At 38.9% G+C, this 20,893-nt stretch overlaps 1 pseudogene; it reads left to right on the top strand.

The window, feature by feature from the left end:
• The first annotated feature begins 842 nt into the window (after positions 1 to 842).
• Positions 843 to 2,531, top strand: LOC120433663 (annotated as a pseudogene).
• Positions 2,532 to 20,893: the final 18,362 nt, after the last annotated feature.

Genomic DNA, 20,893 nt, shown 5'->3' with positions numbered 1-20,893 from the left:
AATGCAAATGGAATGAAACTTCCCAAAGGTGTGTATTTTTTTGAGATTTTTTAATTTTCAACATCAGCTCCTTAATAATGTCAATAATATTCACTATACACTAAATAGTTCCTTATGGTTCTATCGTGGCCATTTGTGGCCAATTGAAACCTATTATAACCACCTTTTTTGATTCCTTGTTACTGACAGTACTATATCATGCGATTTAGGTAAAATTGCTTTCATTCTAAACTCAACACATGAAAATTGTAGTTTTTAATGTTTTTTACCAAATTACATCATTTACCCATTTTTGGCCAAGCAAGCAATTTCATGTAATATTCTGAGTTTTCTATAGGGGTGTTTGATGGCTTACTGCACTCCAATGGACCAAAAGAATGACACAATTTTGTTTCAGGTTTGATCTTAAAGATGTTAGACAAAGGTTTGTGTTTGTGCATGAAAAAAAAAGTGCCAGTGTGAAATTGCAGCACAACTTTGCATTTGCAAGAGAGAAAAATAAATTATGTTGCCATACGTCCAAGTTCATGTGAATGTCTCTTGATGCAAGCTATTGAGCTTTGAGCTTCCTTGGGAATTTTAACTTTGATGTTCATGATGAAAGCACATCTAACTTTGTTCTTTTCATTAAAAAAATGCACACCAAAATATCTACTCTCCCAACAAAAAAAACCAGAGAAAGAACTCACAGGACACTCTGCAAAGTTCAAAGCTGTAGCTGTAGCATAAACAACAACATACTGGGACTGTTTGTAATTCTGTCCTGGGGTTTATACAGGTGCAGTCGTTTGTAAAGCTATAAATAAACCCAGCACCTTCAAGATCATTTTTGCTCTGGCAAGATGGCAAGACGGTCATATTCACTGCGTCAAGCACTTGACTATATGATGCGCTCAGAAAGCGAAGATGACGAGGAATCCGCTGCATCTGAAGAAGAGGCTTCTTCTTCAGTCTCCTCAGAGAATGACAGCATCACTACCAGTGATGAGGATTACCATCCAGTGCCCGATTCCTCTTCTTCAGCAAGTGAGAATGATACAGAGACAGCAGTCGAGGCAGAGCGGCTAATGGCAGAGACGGTAGGAGAAGCGGCAGACGCCGGGGGGCCGGTAGCTGAGTGGATGTCTCGTTCTGGGAATATTGAGTGGTTTCCCACTGCTGAGGAGACCATGCGCTACAATCCAGTACCCACTGGTATCACTCCAGGGCCCACCCTGTATGCAGTTGCCCGCATTAGCACCCTGAGATCTGCATTTGACCTGTTTGTGACAGACGAGATCATTCAGCTGCTGTGCACCCACACAAACCTGCATGGAAGGCGAAAGTGTGAGGATTGGAGGGATGTGGATGATGTGGAGATGAGAGCGTACATTGGGATTTTGATTCTCGCTGGTGTCTACCGCTCAAGGCGTGAAGCATCGCGTGGTTTGTGGGCTGACAAGACCGGACGGAAAATATTCCGTGCTACAATGCCCCACTACCGCTACGCCCAGATCAGCGCTAACATCCGCTTTGATGACAAGCTCACCCGCCCGGGACGTTTCAGGAACGACAAGCTTGCTGCATTTCGCGTCCTGTGGGAAAAGTGGGTTGCTCGTCTCCCCCTGCTGTTCAATCCAGGAATTGACGTGTGTGTCGATGAGCAGCTGGTTGGATTCAAAGGTCGATGTGGATTTCGACAGTATATGCCCAGCAAGCCTGCAAAATATGGCATTAAAATCTGGATGACCTGTGATGTGGCAACCTCCTATGCTTGGAAGATGGAAATTTACACAGGAAAACCTGGAAGTTCCCGGGAAGTTAATCAGGGAATGAGAGTTGTGCTACAACTGACAGAGGGGCTCCAAGGACACACTGTCACTTGTGACAACTTCTTTACATCATTCAGCTTGGCAGAGGAGCTGCTCCGAAGAAAACTAGCTCTGGTTGGCACAATCAGGAGAAACAAACCAGAGCTCCCTCCCCAGCTTGTTCAGCTGAGACAGAGGAAGATTCTTTCATCTCTCTTTGCCTTCACCAAAACAACCATGGCAGTCTCCTACATGCCCAAGCGAGGGAAGAATGTGCTTCTTTTGAGCACAAAGCATAGAGAACCAGCAGTAAGTGATGGGGAAAAGAAGAAGCCAGCAGCAATCCTTGATTACAATAGGTGTAAAGGTGGAGTGGATAACCTAGACAAGGTTGTTGGCACCTACAGTTGTCGGAGGAGAACCGGTCGCTGGCCACTGGCTCTGTTCTACAATCTTCTGGACGTCTCAGCATACAATGCCTTTGTCCTGTGGAAAGCAGTGCATCCTGAGTGGGAGTCCACCAAGACCCACAAATGAAGGGTGTTCCTGGAGGAGCTGGGCCACATGCTGGTGACTCCAGAAATTGCAAGACGGCCTTGTGCCCCACGCTCAAAAGCAGCCGCTGCTATTGTTGCTGAGATACAGCAGTCAGAATCAGAATCAGAGCACAGCCCATCAACAAAATGAGGAAAAGGTGCGAACTGTGTATAAAGAGAAGAAGAACGGCAACCACTTGCTCCAGCTGTGGAAAGAGTGTCTGCAAAGATCACTCTGCTGTGGTTTGCGTGTCCTGCCTTCCCTGAGTGCGCACGCGCACACACACACACACACACACACACACACACACACAGAAAGAGGATGTATTTTGTACAAACAAGCAATAAAAGGCCGTTTTTGGCATGACTAACAAAGTGGGAGTTTCTTTTATTGGAGTCATTACTCACAGGAATAATACAAAATATTAGTATTATTAATAATTATTTTTGTTACTGGCACTGACCTGCAATGATTTAAAAAAAATAAAAAAGGTTTCGTCATTCAACTGCTGAAAAAATTTGAACTTTTGCTATTTCCCCCCCAAAAACATAGTAGTAACATATAATTTGACTGGTATTCAAAGGGTATAATTTCTGAATTTGAATTATATTTTGGTTTTCATGACTAGGAGTGGTTTTCATTTAAAAAATGAAGTTGGTCTAAGTAGAAAAATGTTTTAATATATATGAATTTTATAGCATTTTGTAAATGTAAACAAGGGGTGGCCATTTTTGGCCACGAACAGTCTCAGAGGGAGTTTTTTTAGTTTTTCTGCCACTGCAGAAAAAAACAATGTTGCATAAATGTCATTGATGCTGTTAATTATTGCTATGCATCTAACCTTCATCATGGTTAGCAAATAAATCAGATGGCATGTATTATTTAGAAAAAAAATTGGGATTTTATGATTTTCTCTATTTATGAGTTGTTATGATTATGAGCTCTAACTGGTATTTAAAGGGTTAAATTTCAGAATTTTAATGAAATTTTGATTTTCATGAACAGCCCTGATGCTAATTTAAAAAATCATGTAAAAAAAACTGGACATTTTTCTTAATATATATGAATTTTATAGCATTTTGTAAATGTAAACAAGGGGTGGCCATTTTTGGCCACGAACAGTCTCAGAGGGAGTTTTTTTGTTTTTCTGCCACTGCAGAAAAAAACAATGTTGCATAAATGTCATTGATGCTGTTAATTATTGCTATGCATCTAACCTTCATCATGGTTAGCAAATAAATCAGATGGCATGTATTATTTAGAAAAAAAATTGGGATTTTATGATTTTCTCTATTTATGAGTTGTTATGATTATGTGCTCTAACTGGTATTTAAAGGGTTAAATTTCAGAATTTTAATGAAATTTTGATTTTCATGAACAGCCCTGATGCTAATCTAAAAAATCATGTAAAAAAAAACTGGACATTTTTCTTAATATATATGAATTTTATAGCATTTTGTAAATGTAAACAAGGGGTGGCCATTTTTGGCCACGAACAGTCTCAGAGGGAGTTTTTATGTTTTTGCTCTCCCAGCATAACAGTGCATTATAATCAATGTTGATGTGAATCAATTATATGCCCCAGACTCTACTATTAATAATACAAGAAATTTCAGTAGTAATGCAATTATATAAAATTGCGAGATTTGAGGTTGTCGTCCAGCTGGTGCAGTGGACAAACAAACTGGTGTTTAAAGGGTTAAAAAATAAAAAAGTAATAATTATTTTATATTTATGGAAAGAACTGAAGTTACTTAAAAGCTTTATGCAGAAAAAATGGCAAAAAACCCCCCAAAATAATAAAAATTACAGACCTAATCTGTAGGTGGCCACTTTTGGCCACGAACAAGCTGAAAGGGTAGTGATTTTGAACAACCCCTTAATTGGAACATGATTTTCAAAAATAACTTCATGTTGTAGAACACTATAACACTATACTATAAAGTCAACTGTAAAGTGTTTACTGATGTCATCAGTCAGAAGCAGGGATATTTTTAAAATGTACCAATAAAAATCTTTTGCAGCCAGCTGCCCCCTGCTGGTCATCAAAGAGAATGCATTTTTTGAGCATTGAAATAATCCAGATTTTACATCCATCTTTTGTACACAGACTGTGTGTAAAAAAAATCACTCTCCACTGTATGGTTACTTTGTGTTGAAAAAATAAAAATGTAAACTGATTATTCTTCTCTGGCCCGTCTCATTTTTTGTGCCAAAGTCCTTCTACAGAGCCAAACTTTTTTTGGCCATGAAAAGAATGCAGGTTTGAGACAGTTTTACATCAGCAGACCAGGAAACTATCTCTATGTTTTAGTCTATGCAACAAGAATGGACATAGCAATAATAACACCGCACAAACACAAAGAACATGATTTATTAGTAGTGGCGTGGTAGTTATTTGGTGAGTATTTTATGAAATCTATGTGTATGGATGTGTCCACGCTATTTTTAGTTTCATAAACATAAACCTGTTTACACAGTCACACAGTGCGGACTTTCCACCGTTATAGAGACAAAAAGCAAATGCACAGGATGTTGATGAGTAGTTTATAGTAATTACACTGTGGTGTGGCTTTCTTATGTTTTTATATTTATTTATACATTGTCCACTGTGAGATTATTCTGTTATCATATGTTACCTTATATCTGTAATCAAAGTAGTTGAATTATGATATTGCTGTAGATCATATTATACCCCTTAATATAGAGTGTGTGATCAGTATGTAGTTTTAGTTTGCATTATACTTCTGACTTAAAAGAGTGTGAAAATCATTAGATCTATTGGATTGACCTGTATTACTCGACACTGTTGAATGTGTTACACTGTTTCTTGACATTTCATACTGCTGAATCATGAAGAGAATGTTGTGTGCAGGAGACCTTGTGTCTAGAATAGAAGAAGAGAAGACCACATTCCATACCCCCACCTTTACAGAGAGCAGAAAGACAAGGAGTCGAGGTCATAACTTAGGCGCCGTAAGAGAGAAAACATGTGAATGTTTAGGCTTTTACGACTAGGTGGGGGCCACTAGAGGCTATAAAAGGCTGAGTAACCCGTCACCATTTTGAGACTTGCTGTGACCCTCTGCAGGCAGGTCTCCCCATCATGATGGTTCTTATGCTCTTAAGTGTTGAATTATATGGAAATAAAATATTGTTGATTGAGCATTTATACACCGAGTATTGTCCTTCCTTCAGCCCAAAGATTCAAAGAACTGGGAGATTTTAACACCACTCATCCATCCATTTGCTTCTGCTAATCCTTTTTGAGGGTCGAGGCAGCTGAAGGCTATCACAGCTGTATTAGGGCGAAAGGCAAGGTATTTTAACCTGTTTAAAAACATTAAAATAAACTTTTTGTCTTTTTCACAGTGAATCTTTCCTTTTAACTGTCTTCCTTGAGTTATCATTAAAGTTAAACTATTCCCTCATATTAACAGGTAATGGGTGAGCGAAGCCATCATTGATGGTTCTACAGAAGCCTGCAGCAGGAGTACTGATGGGGGCTCCTGAATACTCAGTACCCATCTTATCTTAAAAACCTCATAGTACTGTATCATCCCATTAGAGCACTTCACCCTCACCCACAATAGTTATTATTTTGAAAAGTGAAAACAAAATAAGATACAATTTACAATTTCAACAATAACAGTAAAAATAAAAGAAAAAAATAGTCCCATTGAGCTCAATATTTCAATTTCTCCTTCTTTGGTAATTCTTTTTATTCAGTTCCCTTTTTGTTTCAGTTTGGTGGTTTAAGTAGTTGAGACACAAAGACTAACACAAAACATGACAGCAGAAGAAACAGAAAGACAACAAAAAAATTTAACAGAACATATAACAGAGAGGCAGTTTTAGTGCTGCTAAACTGGCTGGCCCACCCCTCCACCCTGTGGTGTCACTGTGGGCAGATCTACCTCCTGATGAGCTACTGTTACGCTGTCAGACTGACCGCAGAGGAAGCCCCCTGGTTCTCAGCCTCAGACAGATGTGCAATCCAGCTTGTTCAACATGGGGGCGCCATGCTCAAACACAGTACGGCTAAACGTATTCAGTGTTGTATTTTGCATCCCAGCTGTGGCTTATCTCACCTGGCTGTATGTGGACATGACATCATCTTAAAGTTCAGCACAAAAACACTCACAGATGATGAACGTCCTGCTGTTACTGTAATTAAACCTGATCACCTTTGCTGTTAATGATGATTTAAATAATAATGATAATGTTAGTAAATATATCAGCGTTAGTAAAAATACAGAATAATTGTGATCAGCTGTGGAGTTACCTGCTGTACAGGTTGGCCTGTGTTTTAAAAGGCTTTCTTGGTTAAAAAGGTTTTCCAGGTTAACAACTGGTTTCCATTTTATTTAACAGAGTCATCAGTGATTAGAATGAGACTAAATTTCAATTATACAAAATTCCTTCCCTCTTCCTAACTTCCATTCTTTCCTTTCTTCATTTCATTCCTTACTTCTGTATCCGTCTGGGTCTAGAGACCAACAAGTCAGATAAAGAAATACTCAAATGGAAGGAACTATCAACACCTTAATTTAACACTTTAAGTAATAAAGTACTACATGTTGTTTTTGTAGTATTTGCTTTGATTCCAGATTCTGACTTAAATGCACACAGGCATGAATGCAGGGTCAATCATCATCAATCATCCAGAGAGATTATCAGAGAGAAACTCAAAGAATCCTGAATTATAATCTATGAGTGAATTCCCGAACAGCAACAATGATGTGTTTGTGTGACGCTGTCAACGTAAAACGGAAGATCTGTTTTCAGTTAACTTATTTTTTTTTTTTAGTTTTTTACACCTCATACTGTTGTTATTGTGTTTGTCTGGACAAATATGGAAAAAATAGAATTTTAGCTAGAAAGATGTATACACAGCTTCTTTAATGCCTCACACATTTGCATCAAACTCCCAGAGATCTGCAGGTTTTCTGCGGCGAGTTTCTGCTCACCTTTTATTAAACCAAATAAATACTCAGCTCTTAAACTGGACTATAATTTTGAATATTGCCTTAAGTCGTACATTTGACCCCAATGCCTGTCATATTTTCTGTACAGTGCTTTGAAATAAACATAATTGGAATAAACATGGAGCATTGTGAAAAATTGAGAATGTCTAAGGCTTCCTGTGAAATCTTGCTGCCTTTTCCAATTAAAAGCAATTAGAGTGCAAACTGAACTGAACACCCAGTCCCTTGTCATCTTCTTCTTCATCCTTTCACCATGTCTCTGTTTTTGTAGCTGCTGAGCATGAGAAACCCAGACACACTGGATTTACCATATATGAAACTAAGAGAGGTGAGTGCCTCCTGGAGCTGCTCAGCCCCTCTGTGGTGTGTTGGGTGAGTGTGTTGCAAACATCTTACTGAAAAAAACATGTTCTTTGTGTTAAAAAAAACCCCCATTGATTTCAAAGAGTCATGTGAGGAGGAGTTCCCTGTTGCTGCTGGGAATGTCTGAGTGATTCAAGCTGTAAATATGTAGATATGAAAAAGGGAGGCAATAATTTAAACATGACGCTTGGAGAGTGGAAACCTTTTTCCATTGCGTACTGAAAATGTGGCAATAATCTTTCAAGTAACAAAGGGCAGAAAGTCAAAGACCGCCTTATTTTCCATTGAAAATGAGGATGCAGAACATGTTGTGAAATGTTTGTTTTACACTGTTACTATGTGCCGTCTCTGTCTTTCCCTTTTATCTCTTACATTCATTCACAAACAGGCGACATCATGATAAATTACACATATGTGGAGCGCACCTCAGCAGTTATGGAGGCTCTGAGGCACTTCCAGAAGGTCTACCCTGATCACTGTAACGTGGAGATAAGGTATAAACATGTTGTTTGGAGGTATACTATCTCCTAAAACTGTTTTCACTCATGCACTGCAATCCTGAACTCTTGTGCACATGACACGACAGACAGCCAGGTGACAGGAAATATAAGGCTGGACATTAGCTAGACTTATCCCCATCTTTGCTGCCCTTTTAGCTCCCTCTCCTAAACCTAACAGAGCAAATGTGTCCACAGTGTGAGATTCTTCTATAATTGTCCACAGTATTAGTATGGCTTGAACTAAACTAAAGCCAACCTAACAAAATAAGTATAAAATCAAACTGTGTTTTTCTGAAAATATCTTGAGCATGTATATTTTCTCAGTTGTCACTGAAGTTCAGGAGGATCCTCTAAGTTTGCTGTGTTTTCTTCAGGTCAACTCTGAGAGAGGGGCTGGAGTACTGCAAGAAGGTTCAGAGACCTGATGGATCCTGGGAAGGGTGAGCGCAAAATTAGAGATTTATTACTGGATGTCCTTGTTAGATTTTATATATGAGAGCACCCAAATCTACAGCACCAGAGACAGCTTGTAAAGAATAATAATAATCTAGACTTTCATTTGGATATTCATTCCCTCTACTGCTTAGGAACATTTGCACAGCTTTTTGGCTCGTAATAGCAGTACAAATAGTTGACTTAAGGTTCAGTAATTCACCTCATTAGTAGTTAAATTAGTTCAGAATAGATATGTACTGACAGAAATAGACTTTCATTTCTTTAGTGCTCAAAAAAATCCACAAATCTTATTTGGAGCAGCTTTTTGGAGAAACTATTTTCTTCCTACTGTTTACATCTTCCAATCAAAAGAAGCGGCATACAGCTAGCTAAGGTAAGGGCAGAGCAGTGGGGGCTGTGAGACTTTTAATGTTTACATCCCAACACAAGGTCACCGAAGCAAGCCTTCCCTCTATAAAGTGGTATGATTGGGGATGGAGTTCAGTAGTAAGAAAATAGTTCCTGCATACAAGGTTTGTGGGGGGGTTCTTCTTGTGGCTGTGTCGTGGTTTCTGTAAAGAGATCTAGCTGCTGAGGTTTTCAGAAGTATTGTTTTAGTGCTTTGAGCCATCTTTAGTGCAATTTCCATCTACATAATGACGTTACTTCAGCAGATTTCCTGCTTAAAATGCTGTCTCTGTCTGATTCTCAACATGTATATGCAAAAACAGACGCCTGTCCATGTCGCCTTACATCCCCTTTTACTTGTAGTTTACTGTGATCTCAAAAGGACCGTACACGACTCTGTAGCTGTGGTTTGCGTTTTTTAATTTCATTACACAATCTGCTTTTTCATTTTTTGGGCGCTTTCCAGTGCGCGCTGCCCTGGCTCCGGTGCTCTCCTCTAGCACCAGCTTCCTCTCCCGGCCCGGCCGCTACTGAAATAGGGAAGGGATGATTAGAGAATCCTCAAAGGCTGTGCAAAACCAGCAAACCAACACTCTGAACTCACTACTCCATTCATCCCCTGCAGCCGAACCACCAACCACACCCTAATGCATTTACTCTTCATTTAATTTTAATAATTAAAAAAGAAGTACAGAGTTTGGCTTTGCCATCTCTTCCTATAAGTAGACAAAACATCTGTAGATGAGGTTAAGGAGGAAGAAAAAGTAGGGGAAAGACTCACAGAGATTGTTTCTTAACAGGTTCTATACAGTGAGGAGGGTTTCAGGATCCCAGCAAACTAAAAACATGACAAAAAGTCCATGCTGAAATATGGACACCTTAACCTTTATGGTGATTCACACTTAGTTACAGCTAAAAATGCTTACAGGCAGTCTGCACACTAGTTTCCTCTGACTTTTGAAATGTGAGGATGTGTGGTGGAGGACAAAGATAAGACTGGCCATGGTAACTACTCTTTTTTTCTGCAGGTGAAAAGAGCATAGATAAACAAAATACAAGATGTGCTCAAAAACAGGACAAACTAATACGTTTTGGGAAGAAAAACACAATGGAGGGCAAAAAGCAGGAAGTAAAAGTGGAAGAGAACATAGAAGAAACAATTCTAAAACAGGAAGTGACCCACAGATAACAGAACTACACTTAGAAACTGAGTAATGCTAAACAAGATGACAGACAGAAAAACACATAAAGTCAAAAGGAAAAAATAAATAGAATGAGCACAAAAATCTGACATAAAACCAAAAACCAGAAATGAATAGAATAGAATAGAATACATAGCACACTTCAAGCTATAGGAACTTCCTTTGACAGAAACCACAGATCTTTCCTTGTGTTGGATTAAAAAGTGTTCATCCAGACAAATGTGAGACAACAGGCTAGAAATTATGGTGCGACGTGCCCATAGACATCTCAGATTTTTGTATAAAATTTTTTTTAGAGAAACTTAGCAGCAACATCTCTTTGCATTCTGTACCTTCAGGGATACGGTAGTTTTTCATTCAGAAGTCATTTAAAATTTACTGTTTTTTTATGGTTTTTCCTCATTTTCTGTCAAATACATCCTTTTAAAGTGGTGGGTGTTCACTGAGCATGCCAAAAGAATCAAACCAGGAGGTCAGTATATACAAGTTTTTATATTCTCTTGGCTCTGTATGATGTCATAGAGAGGGAATACTGTATATAGTTGTCTCAGCACACAGTTCAGGCTGAAAACCCAGCTGTTGAAAGCTTCTGTTTATGAGAGGCAACCAATCAGAAAAATGATTTGTTAAGGGGGAAGGAACTAAACAGTTGGGGACACACTAAGGGGTGGTACAAGGACCCTGTATAAGATAAATGAGGAGTATTCTGAATTATGAATTATACAAAGCTACTCTTGTAGAGAGCAGAAGAGGGCCAGCGTAATCTAAATGAGCCTACAGTTAATAAACCTCCAGGCTTCTTCCAGACTGTTTTAAAACGTTTTAATGCAGAGAACTTTAAAATAAACAATTTTTCCTCATTGTTTCCTCAGATAAGGCCAAATGTTTGTTTTTGGTTTTTAACAATTTGACTCAGTAACATGAAGCACAGCCACCATGACACGGACGTCCCGTGATGTTTTATCCTTTATTCACAGTCACAGTCAACAAGTTCGACTGCTTTCTGCAGCAACGCCCTGCATCACCTAATACAGCACATAGCTGACGTCATTAAAACTATTCCTGCTATTCCATTATGTGCATGTTTTTTAGGCTGCAGTCCAGTAGCTGGTGTGGTCATGACGAATGTTTTGTTTTATTAATGTGTTTTAATAACTGTGCACATAATGTACAATTGAAAGCCTTGTGTTGTGACTCTGTAGCTTAGTGGGTGCTGCTTTTTTAAAAAAGAGCGTTCTTGGAAGCAAATGGTGATTCAAAATGTATAAAGAACATAAAAATATATCAGTAAAACATTTATAGAAATAAGATGAGAGATTAAAGTTGCTAATATGGTGATTCAGCAAATAAAACAGTAAAATGAAAGTTTTAATTCAGGTTACTTCTTTTACCTCTGAGTGCGCTCTCAGTGCTGCTGTTTATTTCTAAGGTGACAGCTGCTCATTAGTGCTCTGAAACTTTAAACTGGATCCATTTAAACTTTAGATTTATTAAACTGTATTTTGGTGTATGCTCTGTGTTCCAGCAGGTGTCTTCCAGGAACAGTGACGCTATTGTCCGATGATCTGATTGGTCAGTATGTGGTGATTTCTTATCTGTTGATATGTGAAAACTAACCTGAAGCCTACACCAGGTAGCATGAATTCATCTTACCCAGGTAACTTCAGGTTTAACCTGGGATTTCTTTACTAAAAGGTGAATCACACAGGGTAACATGTGAACCTAACCTGTTCAGTGAGCAGGTTCAATCAGTTCTCCAGAAACAGCATCATCATTCCTGGAAGCTACCACAGACCTCTATGAGGACAGTAGGAGTGTCAGGTCTTTGTGTTTATTACTGATGAACATCAGTCATAAATAATGATGCAACTGTATTTTTTTATTTGTTCTTAGTGTTTTATAAGCATTTATATATGATCCTGAAACAGGACATCAACACTGATTTGCTGAATTATGAATGTAGACTAAGTCCATGTTTGAGTTCTGGTTTTTGAATGTAATCTTTACCCTCAAACCCTTTAAATGCATTTTACTCTTATATTTTTGTGATATTTATATATATATATTTTTAAATCTCCATTTAATCACCATCATCTGACGACGTCTTTGACTCGAGATGGTGACACTCATTGGGATCATTTTCTGTGGAAGAAGAGTCATATGATCATGTGAACATATAGGGGGTCAACTTGGTGAGATGATAATCAGCTTTATCCCAGCTGCTAATATTAGAAGAAGTGAATCTAGATAATGGAAAAGTACCGAGGGGATGTTTAACTCCGTTCATAATACAGCTCTCCATGACAAATGTAAATGAAAGAATTAACAAACAAAAATGGCTAATCATCATAATTTCAACCATAAAATGTTAACAGCTAGACCAGGTCCCTTTATTTATGGATGCAATACCTTTAAAACTGTTTTGATTGTGTAGCCATATCAACAAAACAAACAACTCTAACAAAAAAACAAAGTTTTCTCTGAAGTTCGTTTCTCTAAACAGATGTGGGGTTTTTTCCTGGTATCATCACACCTGTTTTGCATGAGAAAAATGCAGGAACAAAGAGCCCTGTTAATCACACTGTTCAGTAACTAAGTAACTAAACATCAATTCTAAGTGTATTTGTGTGTTACATTGAACCGTGGGCTCACATATCGACATATTTATGTGTAATGCTGGTTTTATCAGTATGTGCTATATGTGTCAGTGGTAGACTATAGAGTTACAGATGTAAACAAAACACAGTAATGGGTGTTCAGCATGGTTTAGGTTGAGGTGTGGCTTTACATATAAAGAGTGGCAGGTGACAGGCGAGTCAGTGGATCAACTTTCTGGTGAACAGTAAGTTTAACACTGAATCTCTGCTCATGATAATATATGTATATATATATATATTTATATATGTGCAGGTGTCACTAATTCATTAATGTAATTTGTAATTTTTGTATGTTTGAATATATTGTGTTTTATTTTCTGAACAGATTTTGGTGAACTCAAGGATCTGAATTTTGCAGTTTTGAAATGTTTGGTAAATAACACAGCGCTCATCATGTGTGCTTTTTCATATAGATTTGATTTTTCTTTTAGAATTTATATCCTAAAGATTTAATTTATGACTAATTCCAGGGCACGGACATCATGGACATGGCCACCACGGCCACCACGGGCACCATGGCCACCATGGGCACCATGGGCACCATGGCCACCATGGACATGGTAGTGGCCTTCTTAGTGGACTTCTCAACCTCGGCCTTAGGCAGCATGGATTTGGTGGTCACCATGGGGGATATAGTGGTGGCTATATGGGATATGGTGATGGCTGTGGGGGATATGGTGATGGATATTGGGGACATGGGCACCATGGGCACCATGGACACCATGGGCACCATGGGCACCATGGACACCATGGACACCATGGACACCATCATCATGGATGTTAAGAAGCGTAGGTGCAGACACAGGGGAGGACACAGGCACCTGTCCTGCCACAAGAAGAGGAGGGAATATCATGGGTGAGTCTGAATTCTGCAGCAGTAAATATTTTATCCACAACAGGAAGTAGATGTTATTCAGCTGCGTGACATGTTTGTGTAATACATCCTGAAAAAGATCACTGAAATTATCTGTTATATATGTTTGGAAGGTTATCACTATATAGCAAGTCAGCAAATACACACTTTAAGCCAATTTTAAGGATATTTTGAGGTCATAAGTGAAAAATAAACCACTCATCCTAACCACTGAGCCAAAAAGAGTTTAGAATTTAGAATCAGCATGAGGAATTCACCAAATATAATCTGTCTCTTCTCCAGGGCTCCAGCAGCTCCTGCAGCAGTGACTCTGACTAGATGAAGATTTCTGGAGGAACCTGCAAGGACATATTACTATCTTATCCTTTCCTGTCTCATTTCTTTTAATGTTTACTTAAAAATAATTTTAGCAGATGTAAAAATACATAAAATATAAAGAATATGTAAAACAGAATGCTCATACACATATTTATAAAAACTGGATATCTGGGTTTGTGGAGTATCATTTTGAGCCTTGAGCTTTCCTATGTTTGTTTTTGAATTAGAACATGACAAGCGTGGCTCAACTCTACCTGAGAAACTGAGGAAACTGCATTCTCACGGGGTAGCAATCTGTCAGTCACAAGGCAGCTCTGCCTTAACGCAAAGCCTGCTTCAGTGTCTCTTTGCTCTGGATCATGATTTTCAAAAATAACATTATGTTGTAGAACTAAAATCATCTGGAAATTGTTCACCGAGTTCATAAATCAGAAGCAAGTATATCAGTGAAATTATGCAATTAAATTCTTTTGCACCTCGCTGGCCCCTGCTGGTCATCAAAGAGAATGCACTTTTTTTGGTGTTGGAAAAAAGATATCCAGATTCTACAGCCATCTTTCTGTACACACACTTTGTGTAAACTTGTAATCAGCTTCCACTATATGGTTATCTTGTGTTGAAAAAATAAATATGAAAACTGATTATTCTTCTCTGGTCTGTTCAGTTTTTTTTTTTTTTTTTGTCTGGTGTCCTTTTACAGAGCCAGGACTATTTTGGACATCTCCATTTGGTACCAGTTAGCTGGCCTGCTAACTAATGCCAAACAAAGAGAGCATATAACCCCAGTTTTAGCTTCTCTACACTGGCTTCCTGTTTCCTACAGGATCTAATTTAAACTTTTACTTTTTGTTTTTAAGTCACTTAACACCCAAGCCCCTTCTTACCTGTCTGAGGTCCATGAGGTCTAGCTCAAAACTAATGCTATCCATCCCACGGACTAATCTCAAATCTCGTGGCAATAGAGCCTTCTCTGTGGCAGGTCCCAGACTTTGGAATAGTCTTCCCCTAAATATTAGACTTGCACAAACTCTTGATCAATTTAAATCACTACTAAAGACATATTTTTATGCCCTGGCTTTTAACACACAGCTTTGTGCAGCATCGTCTGTCTGGAAATGTGCTATATAAATAAATTTGACCTTGACCTTGATCAAAAGAATGCCAGTTTAAGGCATTTTTACATCAGCAGACCAGCAAACTGTCTCTGTTTTGCATATAGTCTATGCAACAAGATCGGACATTCCAATAGTAACACAGCACAAACACAAAGACCATGATTTATTAGTAGCTGCATCAGACACAGATCCTATGAAATCCATCATTGTGTTTGCTGGGATTAATTTAACAAATGATGGCATGACATCTTATGGTAGGAGTTCAGGCTTGCCCCATATGATGTAAGCTGGATTTCATAATAGAGGTGTGGCTTTATAAAATGGCAGGGTCAGCTGAACGCTGTGTCTGTTGATCTGCAGTGCAACACACAGTAAGTCCATTCATGGATATGTAGGAATAATTACCATGAAATATGTGTTTATAAATGTGTGTATTTGCATCTGGTACTATTTCTAGTTTTATGGACAAAAGTCTGTTCACAGGTGTGAACTTTCCTTCTGATGAGTAGTTTATAGTAATTATACTGTGCTGTGGCTTTCTTATATATTTATTTTATTTGTTCATACATTGTATGATTCTATATTTTAACCGGTTTAAAAACATTTAACTAAACTTCTGTCTTTTTCACTGTGGATTTTTCTTTTTATCCGTCTTCTCTGAGTTATCATTACAATTAAACTATTCCCTTACATTAACAGGTAACGGGTGACACCAAGTTTTTTGAGTTTCTGGTTTTAGATTGGATCATTTGACATGTTTGGGCATAACAAAGGTAAATAAATCACTTTTATTTCCTGATTCCTCAATTCTTTTTGTAAATATTTATTCACTGAATTTTAAGGAGCAAAATTTATTTTTAAAAGGAGGATGTCGACCTCAGCCAGTGCCAGGAGGATGTCCACCAGGCCCTGCCCCACCACCTTCATGTCCATCTCAGCCTGGTTCATTTCAATGCTGTCCAGTGACCTCACATTGTGGAGAATCTGGAGGTCATGGCCACGTGGTAGGACCCGGCTGCGGATCTACTCATGGACATGGTGATGGCCATGGGCATGGGCATGGGCATGGTCATGGCCACGGTCATGGACACCACGGTCATGGCCATGGTCATCATGACCATGGACATCATGGTCACGGTCATGGCCATGGTCATCATGACCATGGGCATCATGGTCACGGTCATGGCCATGGTCATCATGGTCACCACCACAAGCATAAACATGGCCACAAGCATGGTCATTGTCACAAGAAAGGAAAACAGTGTCATGGGGTAAGATATGATTATTTATGCAACAATGTACATTTTGCTATGCCATTTGATCTGCTTTATATTTTCTTTAGTTATTGTAATAAAAAATACTCAACAATATTAGAGGGAGAACCAAAAGACAGTCCAAAAATCACCTATGAGCAGTACTTGATGGCAGAGTCCCTGTAGCTGTATGTGTCTTCATTTATAATACCAGTGTCAGACCTATGAGTAACTTCATAGGTTTGCTCAAATTCATGATCACATACAGATTTTGACCCAAATCTGCGGCTTCCCAGAGCTCTAGACAACCTAAGACTTATTGTTTTAGTTCTCATGACTACTGCTTTAGAGTAAAGGTTATTAAAGCAAGTGTCCCCAGCTGTGAACATTCGGGAATGGAAAGGCTGCGAACAGGGTAGGATTCAGGAGTGCAGCACTGCACTACTGAATAGGAGTTCAAACAGAGGTGAGGTATGATGACACTAGCAAGTTTGTGCAATCCTTCCTGAAAACCGATTTTCAGTGAGGCATTTTATCCAAGTGTAACTCTCCAAGTATCGACTTTCAACACTGATGTTTTTATAACTTGCTCAGTCTTGACTGAATTCGTCACATTTAGTCACACTGAGCCAAAAACCTTGATGATCTGATGCCATCATTTTTACAGTAACTCAGAATGGAGGATATAAAACTGAGATTAAATCAGTGTGCTAGTTACTTGCAGAGTATTTAAAATATATTGTGTTTATCCCTCGTGCAGTCCTCCAGCAGCTCCTGCAGCAGTGACTCTGACTAGAAGACTTCTCCATGAAACACATTCCACCTGGAAATCTTCGTGACACACAACAAAAATCATTTTTATGATGTAAAAATCTGGTGTTAACTCAAATATAAACCTGTTTTTGGCTCAAGAAATGCAACCACACTTTTAGATCATGTAAAACACACAGTGAGCCTATAATGGTGACTTTGTATCTATCTCTGTGGTAATAAATTTGAATTTGAGAACAAAGATGGATTCATTTTCTTTATGGCCTCTTTCTCACTTTTATGTGTGTCCTGTTATAGTGGTGGGTACTCATATTAAACATGATCCCTGTGCAGCCCCTGCTGGCCTAGTGGTGCACGAGTCTTTGTGTGCCGCATAGGCTTAACTGCTGCTTATCTATACTTGAGAAGGTGCGACTAAAAATCAGTGTGCAGCTGAGTTGGGAGGACTACTCCTAGATCTCATCATTAGCTTAGGTTATTAGGCTATTTGATTAAGATCTGCTGACTGTGGAGGCCATTGAAGCACAGAGTACTCATTGTCATGTTTAAGAAACCAGTTTGAGACTATAGGGGCTTTGTTATGTGGTGTGTTATCATGCTGGAAGAAGATGGGCACACTGTAGTCATAAAGGGATGGCATCAATGCTCTGGCAGGCTGAGGTGTTTAAATGCTGCTCAGGTGGTAGTAGAGCCTCTGGCTCTTTTACAGCAGTCAATGTGCTGACGTGAAGCAGACTTTAAATAAATGTAACAAGCAGAGGGTTGTTCCTAACAGTATCTGAATTAAATTATAATCATTCTAAGTGTTTTTTGTATTATACTAAATCAATCTTAAAAACAGTCAGTCCCCAGATTTGTGCCACTTTATATTTGACCTCAGCTGTTCTGCTTCCTCCCTGTGCCTTATCTTTATTTACTCAGGGCAGGTTGGACCTTTGTTCAGTGCTGTTTTTCTCCTAACTGTTACACACCCTGCAGCTCCCAGTACAGCCACTTTAATTCAGTTTTTATCACAGTTTATAGTTTTTTTGTGACATTTAATCTGTGTACTGCATCCTGTGGATGGAAACTTTGTGTCTTAATTCCAGTGGGTGGTGCATTTTTCATATCTGATTACAACAAAAAGTGTGTTCAGTGCACAAGTGAGATTAATGTCGCCTTAAACCTGGAAATATTAATTTCTGTGAGAAAAGAATCATCTTACGTGTGAGTTTAGATTTCAGGGAAATGCAGGAGACATGTCTCTCCCAATATTACATGTATTTGTACTTTCTACCCCCAAATGACACAATGAAAGAAGTCAAGGACTACTTCTGAATTGCAACGTGGTACTTTATTTTCATGATTAAGAAATTTCCATCACAAATCAGTGCAGAATTCAGCAGAAATGTAACGTGTCTCTTTCAATAATAATATGAAACCTGCACCGATGCGCCTGTCTGTTGACTGTGCATAACGTCTGTGCAGATGCTCAGCTTTATAAGCATTAACAGGTGACACCAAGTATTCAAAAGTTTTGCAGGACTGCAAATGATTAAAAAAAATCTCTAACCACAGTGCAAAATAGATCATGTGGGTCTGTGGGTGTGCACCCTTATAAAATCTAGTTTGCTGACTGTATATTAATGATTGTACACACACACCCATGTAGGTCATAAAACAGAAAATGGTCTGATAGGAGTTCAGACTCGGCCCCTGCTTCAGGTGCAGCTGCACATAAAAAGGAGCAGCAGGCAGCGTCTGCATCTGCAGATCTGGTCTCAGCACTCGGTATGTTCACCTGTGATACACCTGTGATATACCCGTGATACTCTTGTCTTTGTGTTTATCAAAGATTTTAATTTAAAACCTGTCTTTTTATTCTTCAGGACCTGCAGTTTCTCCTGGTAACGCAGCAAAATGTACGGACACAACCAAGGTAAACACGACTCTTTTAGCTCGCCCCCTCAATCATCACCTTGAACTTACAGCTGATTCCTCATTTCTCCTTTGTTTTAGGCCCACCTGGTTACCCGAACTATCCTCCGCAGGGGGGTTGCCCTCCGCAGGGGGGTTACCCTCCACAGGGTTGTCCTCCAGGGACTGTCCCACCAACCTGTCCTCCTCAGCACCATGGGCCACATGGAGGACACGGACATGGGCACGGACCTGGTTCTGGTTGTTGTCAAGGCCAAGGATCCTGCCAAGGGCACGGGCACGGACATGGACATGGACACGGACATGGACATGGACATGGACATGGACACAAGGACAAGAAAAAGGACAAGAAAAAGGACAAACATAAGCACAAGCACGGTCACAAGCATGGCCACTGTCACAAGAAAGGAAAGGACAGCCACGGGGTAAGACTGATTGCACCGAACCAGAAATTCAAAGTGTGACATATAACATGAGAAATTTTTACAACACAACCAAATTGTGGACTTGCAACTCACAGGAAAACACAGAAATGTATTTTTCATAGTGTTTTTGCAAAACTTGCAAGACCTGCTTAAAATGCTAGATAAACTTTGACAAACTGAGCTTCTCGTGAGTTTTGATGAATAACACGACTCATGTTGTCTGTTGTAGTCTTCCAGCAGCTCCTGCAGCAGCGACTCCGACTAGATGGACAAAACCCGGAAACCTTCATGCTCCTGTCTCATCATCTTGAGCTTTAACACAGTTTTGCTTAAAAAAAAAAATCAGTCCAGCTTTTGTCAGAAAATAATAATAATCTAAACTTTGATGGATACCAAATTAATCATCTGTCAAGTTACTTTAGATCATTGTGAGCTTTAACAAGCATTATTTTATCCAGTGTTTGTCAGCAAAGAAATAAAAGTGATTTCAGTGCCTGGTCAGTTTTTTTTTTTTAAATTAATCTCACCCTGTCTTGTTTTTATACAATACCCCATATCCCTTTGTTTTTTTTATTGGTTTTGTTTGACCATATAACCAAACTTTATTTACCCAGGTGACTGAACTCATTTGATCAGCCACACCTTGCTCACAGCGGTGCTCCACACCCTGAAACTGCCACTGTTGTGACTCTTATCTCATGATAGCTTTTGCAAATCAGCTGTTTACATGGAAAAGTTCACAGACCTGCTGCCTCTTGTTTTTGCATGTAGAAATGTTACTGAAAGGTGCACACTCACTCTGTGGTGAAGATGAATTCATTCTTTATTTAAGCAGAAAAACTGCTTAATGTAAATATAATTTGAAGTTTAACACACAAAGTATTAGCAGAAAAAACCCCAAATTGATTCCACCTTAATGTGCTTATTTTTTTTCTTGTTGCAAAGATAACTGTGTGTACAGTACACCCAGGGGTACTTTGATATTTAAATCATATTTTTAAAGTTGTTCGTATAGTTGGTTTGCAAAGATATGTCTTTAAAGGAGCCTCAGTAGATAAAACTCAAGCCAATGCTAGGAATACTTTGTCTCTATCCTCAAAATTCAATTTGTTTCTCACGACAGCGTTGCTCTGGGTGCTCACAGGTTAATAATTAAGGATTTATTATGTCTGGAAAATATACTCAGACTTGTGGGTTTTACTGTGCTTTCTCATGAATAAGGGGCTGACCAATTTTAGCTTTTGTTTGTTTTATTTTATTAAATTCACTTGTGTTTTGTTGATGGGTCATGTCGCCATGAGTTATAATGCGGAGATGTTGGTTTAAACAAACAAATAATG

Source organism: Oreochromis aureus, linkage group 16 (genome assembly GCF_013358895.1).
Source record: "Oreochromis aureus strain Israel breed Guangdong linkage group 16, ZZ_aureus, whole genome shotgun sequence".
Lineage (NCBI taxonomy): Eukaryota > Metazoa > Chordata > Actinopteri > Cichliformes > Cichlidae > Oreochromis > Oreochromis aureus.
Note: the sequence above shows the minus strand (reverse complement) of the source record. Positions and strands in the feature narration are given on the sequence as shown.